This window comes from Tiliqua scincoides, chromosome 6 (genome assembly GCF_035046505.1).
Source record: "Tiliqua scincoides isolate rTilSci1 chromosome 6, rTilSci1.hap2, whole genome shotgun sequence".
In the NCBI taxonomy this organism is placed as follows: domain Eukaryota; kingdom Metazoa; phylum Chordata; class Lepidosauria; order Squamata; family Scincidae; genus Tiliqua; species Tiliqua scincoides.
The window spans coordinates 13,968,467-13,977,540 of NC_089826.1; positions in this window are offsets into that span (position 1 = coordinate 13,968,467).

Genomic DNA, 9,074 nt, shown 5'->3' on the forward strand with positions numbered 1-9,074 from the left:
GCCTGGTACAATTGCTACCTCCTGCTCCCCTGTAGCTATGCCTCTTGGACTGTGGTGGACTCAAGGATTAAAACCTTATCTCCCACAGTGTTTATCTACTTTGCAGCTGCTGTTTAAATTTTAAAAAAAGGAAAATCAAACATGCTTGTCTTGCTCACACAATCATCGTATTGTCTAGCCCTGAGGTTTCTTTTGTCAAACCTTGCTGTGGATACTTACAGATGTTTCGTACCCTTCCAAATTCAGCTCAAGTTTTATTGGACTTGAAATTGTTGTTGAGGAAGTGAGCGGCGGCAGCAGCTTTTTACCTTTCCCCAAGCGATTTCCATGTGTAGTTTTGCACGGTGCCCTTGACAATAAGGTCTGTTGCAAGGATTTCTTTTGCCATAATCCATAAGATTGCAGAGACCCCTTCAATCTGCTTGTTTTGATTAGGAGGTTTAAAAGACAGAAGCAAATGCTCAGCTGTGATTGAGGTCATGTATTACTAAACCAATTCTGCTGTCAGAAACCTTTTGTGTTCAAATATTTTTTTATTTTTTTAACCAGTTTTATGAAAAACCATGAAGCCTGTTACAGAGGCAGTCTTTGTCCTGAAAAATTGGAATATTTGGTGCATTTTGGAGGCTATTCTGTGGAGTTGGTGAGAAGGAAGAGGTTAACTAGAACCAGTTAAGTCAGTGGCAGCTGGAGACTTTTGAAGATGGCAGGTGGAATGTTTGTAACCTCCCACTTCTGGCAGTGTTCCCATGCAGAGGCTAATGTGTGCAGCAGTTCTGAGATTGGGTGGATAAAGTGCTTGTCAAGAGTGAACTCAAGCCTGGTCTATGTATGCAGCAGAATAAGAGTAGGGATCAGAGCTGGTAGAAGATTGTCAGCACAACCCTATGCAAGTTTACTCAGAAGTAAGTCGCATAATGTTTAAAAGGATTTACTCTTAGGAAAAAGTGTACAGGATTGTAGCCTATCAGCTGAATTCCATGCAAGTATATTAAATAAATCCCATTATAGTCCATGGGGCATACACCCAGGTAAGCGTGAACAGGATTGTAGCCTATGCCACTTAAGACTATTGCCAAACAAATCATCCCTGCATGTAGAAAACTAGTATCCCAGAGAGCCAACTAGAACCTTATATGCTATTTTATTTCCAGGGAATTTTTTTTTACATGGGGAAACATTCAAAAATGACATTTTTCTACTAGGAGATTAAAGTTGTATTGGGCACTTTGGCACCTCCGAAGTGCTGCATTTAACTCATATGGAGTTAAATGACCTTGAGATGTATGCTGAATCATTTCCTCTTTTGTTTTCTAAGTGGGAGAAAATGCTCTTTGACCAACTGACCAGAAATCATATAATGATCAATGAGCAGAAAGGAAGCAACCCCTGGACACCAGTCTGTGTACCTCTTGAATCATGTCTGAACTACTCTCATACTGTATTCCTGAGCAGGTGTCTTCCTGCCCCTCCAATCAGGTGGGGACTCCTCTAGGAGTCTTATGGGCTGCAGAGAGAAAGAGAGTCACTCACATTGATCCTGTTTGAAACTGTTTGTACCAAGGTAGTATTTTGCTTGAGTCTAACAAGTAGTGCAGAATTAGCACGGTTGAACTGGAAGTTCCAGTCCTGTAACTAGTTTGATCGTTGCAAATACACCTTGGGTGGTGATGGTAAGGAGAGATGTGAAGGGAGCAACCTGTCAGTTCCTTGAGCTGATGCCAGGAAATCCTTCATTTAGAGACAGGTGGATCCAGTGTTTTGAACTGAGCATGGCAAAGAGGTTTTTGAAGCAAATGGGCAGCTGCAGGGAAGCTTATGGGGTGGCTGTTCATTCAATCTGGAGAAGGCCAGGTGCATGCAACCACACTCTTCAGATATACATAGAGCAGCTATCTTAGTCATAGCCATACCAAGGCCATACAGGCTGAGAGCTGATTTGCATCACTAGGGCCAGGGGTTAACGTGACAGCACAATTCTGTGCAGTTGGCAGGAGGAGCTGGTGGTGTTATAAGTTATCATGCAGAATTGCTCCTGTTCAGCCAGTGGCATAGCTAGAGGGGGTGCAAAGCACTAAGTTTTGCATGGAGTCTCACTATGTCATGCAAGCGGCCCCTCCCCTTTGCAGGAATTCCAGACTGCAAGAGCAAAACAGAGTTCAGTTCAACGGAGGCATGCTCTCACGGTCCGGAATGGCTCTGAAGGGAAGGGTCCACTTGCACACTTTGAGGTTCCCTGCTAAACTTAGTGCTTTGCACGCTCTCTAGCTGCGTCACTGTGTTCAACCCTATTTGGAGATGCCAAGAATTGAGTGTGTTCTCTTCTTCAGTCAAAGTCAGTTCTCTTCCACGATGGGCCTGCTCCTAATACTCTGAGTGTGTGTGTGTGTGTATCCCCAGACACTTCTGCATACACGCACACAGAGATCTTGTGTGTTCTTCCTTTTGTACACTTGCATTGTCCTTGCCTTTTCATTTTAACTTGGGGACTGGTTTGTATTTGCTATCCCTTCTCGTATGTACTGCGATATATAGTCATAGTTAAGGAGCGGGGCACGCTTCTCAAACAGTAAAGCTGTGTGTCATATATGGTTGAACCATGCCTCTTTCCCTTTAAAAAGAGATCTATCAAAATCAAGGCTGCTGCTGGGTGCTGGAGAAGGAGCGCAACAAGGCTGTTCATGGTTGCCTGCTTTCTCTCTCCCCTCTCTCCCTTCCCCCAGTATTGATCTGAAGCCATGCCATAAATCATTCTATATTTAAACTAAATCATAGAGCAAATAATTAACATTGAATCTGCCTCTGCTGATACAATCTAATGTCTATAAATGAAACGATTGGTAAAAAACCAGAGAAGCCAGGTTTGAACAATAAGAATGTACAGAAATGTCAGAGTGGAAGCTGTAAAACTTGTGGCAAGAAGCTGCATTGTTAGAAAGCAGCATTTATGGGCTTGTGTGGTGTATATTATTATAGTGTTCTCATTATAGCATTTTTAAGCACCTGGATTGTCTTCAAGGATACTAATTAAACATCTGGTGCATATGTAAAAAATCAACACATTTATGCGTAGTGTAAGATAGATGGATTCCCCCCTCTTGTTCTTTGTGTCCTTTCACATTGTTTTGTTTTTGAAATATTTCTATTGCACTCAGAGCTCTGTGCATCAAGTTTCCAGAACACAGGCTGAGGCAGCAATCCAAAGCCAACTTATGAGTAGTAAGGCTGTGCACTGTGCATTGTGCAGTCAAGTCGTGTTGGCCCTTGTTTCTCTACTGCAAAGTAGCACTGGAGGAGGAAATTAGCAGGGGAGGAGCTGTGGGCAGGGAGCAGAGGCTGAACCATTCCCCCCCTACCTGTCCCAACTCCGTTCCCTTTCAGCTGAAATGTGTTTGGAATCCAGGCTGTGTGTGTGTGTGGGGGGGGGGAGAATTGCAATGGAAAGCCCTCCCCCCCAGCCTGGCTTCCTCCTCCTTTAAACTCAACCCCTTCCGATGGCATTTTGTATCTGCCACTGCAATTCCAAGATGGCTGGATAACATGTAGTTTCATTGTGGGTCTCATTGGGGCAAGCAGTGGGGCTTGCTTCTCAGTAAACATTCTTAGGATAGCACTGAAAGTTATGAAACTCATACTGTGGTGCAAACTAGGGGTGATGGGCACTTCTGATGTCTTTTTTTAAAATGGTTGCTGCAGGTGTTGCTGCTGTTAGCTGTAGAGGGAAAGATTTAAGGGAACATTTCACATGTGACTTGGACATAAGAACTCAATAGTGAAAGCCTTCAGTGTTGCTCATGGAACATAATTCTTATAATTTGGTCTCAATCTTGAAAAGACTGCTGTGGCTGGAGTCCCGTGCAGAAGTTTTTGGTGCACTTTTGCAGGAACAGACATCTTTGGGAGAACATTGAAACGTTGCCCTGGATTAATCCTGTCTGCGTCAGTCTCATAACATATTTGCATGAGATTCTTAGTGCCAGTCTTGCCACAGATGAAAATATGTTCTGTGAATGCGGCATAATGTTTGCACATGAGAATGCTTAGGCCTGTTACTGTCTGTGAGGCTAAGCTTTCTAGTACAATATACCTGCTTATGTGCCATGCGAATTGCGTCCCAGACCTCATTAAATGCCTGTGATATTTTGGCTGTTATTTTACTACAAAAGTTTTCAGATTGTTTTACCCAGGTACTGGTTTCATGTAGCTTGCTGCATCAGGATCAAACTCTAAATGACGTGATGGTAAAAGCTTACTTGGTGCTTGCAGTTCTTTCCTTAATTTAAATGGCAGCTGGTTGTGCCATTGGGGCAAGAAGGTGATTAATGTTTACCCCTTGCACAGTGGTCCTGATGAAAACGGGCCCCTGGAACTACTATAAACGCTGGGATAGAAACTGTTGGGGGAGGGGAAGTCACTGGGACCATAAAAGGTTAAATTTTCCCTTCTAGCCTGCAACAGTTCCAATTCTGATTACCCTCCATGGCTGTTATTTTAATTTTTTAGAAAATGCATTTAGTGCATGCATTTAGTGTCACATTATGAATTTAGTGTCACATCTGGCCTGACCCAGATGTACATAATGTATTAAATAAGACCAGCAAACAGGAAGCTCCAGAAGTCAGAGATGACAGCATGAAGGGTGGCTGCAATCCTAATTATACTTTCCTGGGAGTAAGCCCCGTGGTGTATAAAGGAACTTACTTCTGAGTAGACATGCATAGGATTGGGTTCAGTCAGATAAGCTGCATGTTGCAGTTTATCTTATACTTGTATAATATGTATTTTTGACTAATAAGTTTGCATATATCTTGTAAAACCTGTAAGAAGTGTGAAAACGGCTTCATGAAACTTTATTCCCTATTGATATCTGCACATTTTGATAAATGTTTCTTGCAGTTTCCCAATTGCAGTCCACTTGGTTTCAAATAAACCAGCACAGACGTTCTCTGTGAGAGGTTGTGAGAGCATCAGAAACAAACAGGTTATGCTCGGACTATAGCAGCTAATGAAGAAGAGGATCTGCAGCTCTTATGACCTACTGGGACTTAGGACCAGATACAGTCGTTTATCTGAAGTGACATCTGGACGTACGAATACCTCTGAGAGTGGCATGACTGGTTGACAGCAATGTTTTCAAAATGGAATCCTCTCCTAGTAAAACAGGCAAAAATATCAGTCTCTTGACGCTAAACCACATGTATTATCTAGCATGTGAGTAATCTGTTCTACCACATGACAAGCTGGTATCCAATGACTCTTACTCTTTAAAAATATTCACATAGCGGATTTGCATTACTGGATATGAGTGATGTTGACACTTGCAATATACCAGCGTCTAGGATCTAAATCTGTTTCTTATTCTGTGTGTACATGTCTCTCTTTCCCATACCTTGAGAAAAATCTAACACAGGTGTGTCCAACATAAGGCCTGTGGGCTGGATGCAGCCCCTGGAAGCAATTTCTCTGGCCCAGATCAATTTCTGTTGGCATCCTTCAGTCTTGGAAGACCACGATATCGCGCTCTGAATGGTGGTTCTGGAACAGTTTGTCCTCTCCAGTCCATGAAGCCTGGGTAAAGTAGATATGGAGGATAGACTGTTTCCCATGCAGCAAATCCCCCCTCTCCATGTTGCTGAAATGGTCCAATGGAAAGGCAGAAGCCAGTACAAATTCGTTCCAGCGGCATCACAGGAGTTGCCAGAACGTGACTGTGTTCAGCCATGAACTGCCTCAGGGACTACGGCTCCAGATTTTGCCTCGAGGTTGACTCCTGAAGCCTTTTCCATAACTGGATGTAGTCACAAGGCAGTGGAGGTTTGGGATCAGAGTTTTCCTTCTCTCAGATGAGCTGCCTTCCCAGGCTGACGAGTCCCATCTACCCGGTAAAAATAATAACCACAAAACAAGTATATAGCCATACAGTTTGAACCAGGGGTCACCCAGAGGCATAACCACCCAGACATGTAGCCATGTCTCAGAGTAAAACGACTCCATCACATTACAGTACAGGGGCCCTTGAAGTCACTGTGTGCTAAAGATAAATGCAGGTGGTGGTTGGGCATTGAGGGCAAGATAGCAGATGTACCTTTGGATCCAAAGAGGAGATGAAGTCCGAAATCTTGTATGTGTTCTATTATAGTTTACATTGATGACCCTTTGGCAGTCCAGTGCTTTGCACCCGCATCTAATTTGTGAATGGTGACAGCCGAATTGGCTGCTGGAACTATGCAGAAAGCCTTTTGGAATCCAAGCAGGGTACAGATTCAATTTTAATGTTTTATGTTTCTTTAAAAAAATTGTTTGCCTTTTTGTAAGCAAATTGAAAGGCAGGATTCAAATGCAAATAGCAAATAAAATAGGGGCAATTCATGTACAGCCCCTGGAAGGCGGTTGGATAAAAATGATTGCCTGGACTCCTGGTCTTAGCTTGAGTGCTTAGGCGTCACTTTTCAAAGGCGCTTGGACTTGCCTTGGACTTCGTTCTCTGGACTGAATCTCATCAGTATTTCCCTGAGCCCTGACAATCTGTGTCTGGGCTGGGTGCTGAATTTAAGGCTCCCATGACCACAGCCAGCCCTCCTACACTCTGCACTGCACCTCAATATGTGCTGCCCTGTGTATTTTTTAAATTATTATGGGGGGCTACAGATGTGGTAAAGAGCTGCTGAGAGTGGTTTGCATTTACTGTTCTGGCAGGATATTAATATTGCATTTGCATTAATATTGTAGTATTAAGGCTTTGCCTTTACTTTCCAAGGCCAATCTTAATAACCTTTTCCTAGTCTAGGCTGAGAAAACAGTGGTTGAGCCATTCAGGGGTTTTTTATTTCAGTTACTACACTGATGGGTTTCTGGGTAATTTTCTCATGTTTGCTTAATTTAAGCCCTACTGTGTCGACTACATTAAGTTGCCTTCTCAACAAATTACTTGCCGCAGCTTCTTTCCCCTGCAGACAGGATTCGGTGACAAGTGAATGTCACAGGATGACCTTCCCGCTTTGTGTGGACTGATCCGAATCAATCGGAAAGATTTTTCATAGTGATATGGAAACAGAAATGAACAGAACTCTGTTCATTCCTAAGAAGTGCTGTGGAATCAATACAGTCCTTACTTGGGCCCATTTGCAGCATTCATTGTATCTGGTCATTTAAATAACAAAAGGATTCCAAGGGACGGGTTTCCATTAGGGAGAAAGCAGTAGCATTTACAAAATAAAACCTGTTAAGCATTCTTCTTTGCAAATCCCAATCCTTGTTAAATATTGTCAGCTTCTTGGCCTATACTCTGAACCCATTTATTTATAGGATTCTTCTTTCCCTCCCTCCCTTCTCTCCCCCAACTCCGGCACTAGTGCATAAACATCAAGGACTGACAGTTCTGTTTTGCACATTACTTGGAGATGTGGTGATTGACCGAGTGTAGCGGACTATACAAATCTGATTTTCATCTTGCAGAAGGTCTCAAGCATCAGTGGAATATTCCCCCCAAATCTATTTTTTATGATGGCAAGAGATTAAAATGTTACGTTTATAAAACACCATCAAAAGCAAAATCCTGCAAAAGCCATTATATTGGACAGGTTTTCTTTTCTTTTTCCCCCAGAAATTTTTAAGAATTCCCGCATTCAGCTAAAATGCAGTCCTGCCACAGCATGACACTACTAGGTTGTTCGTTGAAATCCTACACAGAACATCAACACATGTTGAAATAAAAGGCTTTGTTGAAACATGAGTTGTATTTCTGCTGAGTTAGGGATATCTCCCTGTAGGATCGCTGTTACCTTGCTTCTGAAAGCTCACGTTTTATGAAAGATGCCCTTATTTTTCCTCCCTTTCAGTCATAAACAGTTCTGTTCCTTGTGTTTCAAACTGAAACTTGTGTTCAAGGCAGGAATCGTGACTGTATCAACCTTTCTCATCAGGACTATTCTAGGAACCTCCTTGTAGAGTGTGAGTTGCTGTTTTAGGTTGCAAGCCTATCTTCACTTACCTGAGAGTAAGCACCTTCGACTATAATGGGGTTTGGTTCTGAGCATACATGCTTAGGATTGGACTTTTAGCAGAGGTGTTCCTGGGGGTCCCCAGGGCGGTGGCAACCCCCAGGATTCTGCTCCCCACACCCCGTTTCGCCCCCTTCTCCGCACCCCTCTGCACCTGACCGGGAAGTAATTGTGGTGACATCATCATCACCGCAATTACTTCCGCGCAGCTGCTGCCTCCATTCCACTTTTGAAAACAAGGGGGAACGGAGGAGGCAGCCGAGGCCCCCATGGAGCCTTCAGCGCCACGAGGGTCTCCATGGCAGTAGTCTGGGGCTGCTTTCAGTATCCCAACCGCTGCAGTGGAGACCTCAGCTTGTAAGCTGCATGGAATTCTCTGTGGGGGCCGGGAAGTGGCATGCGTCTGCTCCGAAGTTGGAGGGGGCTCATGCTGCTTCCTCTCCGCCTCTGAGATGCCCTCAGAGGCGGAGCAGGAGCAACCCGGGTCGCCCTCAGAGGCCTCCCAGGCAGTGTCTCAGTGCTAACTGGGCCGCGCCTCCTGCTTTATAGGAGATGACAAAATGGGTGCCTTAGAGCATCAGTGCCTCTCTATGGTGCCTGTCTCCTATCCTATAAAGGAGAGGGGAGGGGGCAACTCAGTCAGTGCCGAGGCGCTGAAGGAGAGGCCGCAAGCTGCCTCTCAGCAGTGCTCCTGGGCACTCCTCCTGGGAGAGGTGGGGGTGAGGCTCCGAGAGGCACCCTTGGAAGGTCGGCGCTTGGGGCATTTGCCCCATCTGCCCCTCAGGTACGCCAGTGGCTCTTAGTCAGAATTGCCAGAGGTGGACTGTGGAGGAAGACCCTTACATGGGGGTGCCCAAACCCCAGCCCGGGGGCCACTTATGGCCCTCGGGGACTCCCAAGCCAGCCCGCGGGGAGCCCCCAGTCTCCAGTGAGCCTCTGGAGACTTGCTGGAGCCCGCGCTGAACTGACACAACTGTTCTCGGCATGAGGGCGACCTCTCGCCTGAGCTGTGGAATGAGGACTGCTTGCTGTTTGACATCTGTAATGCTGCAGCAGCAGCGAAGGAAACACTGG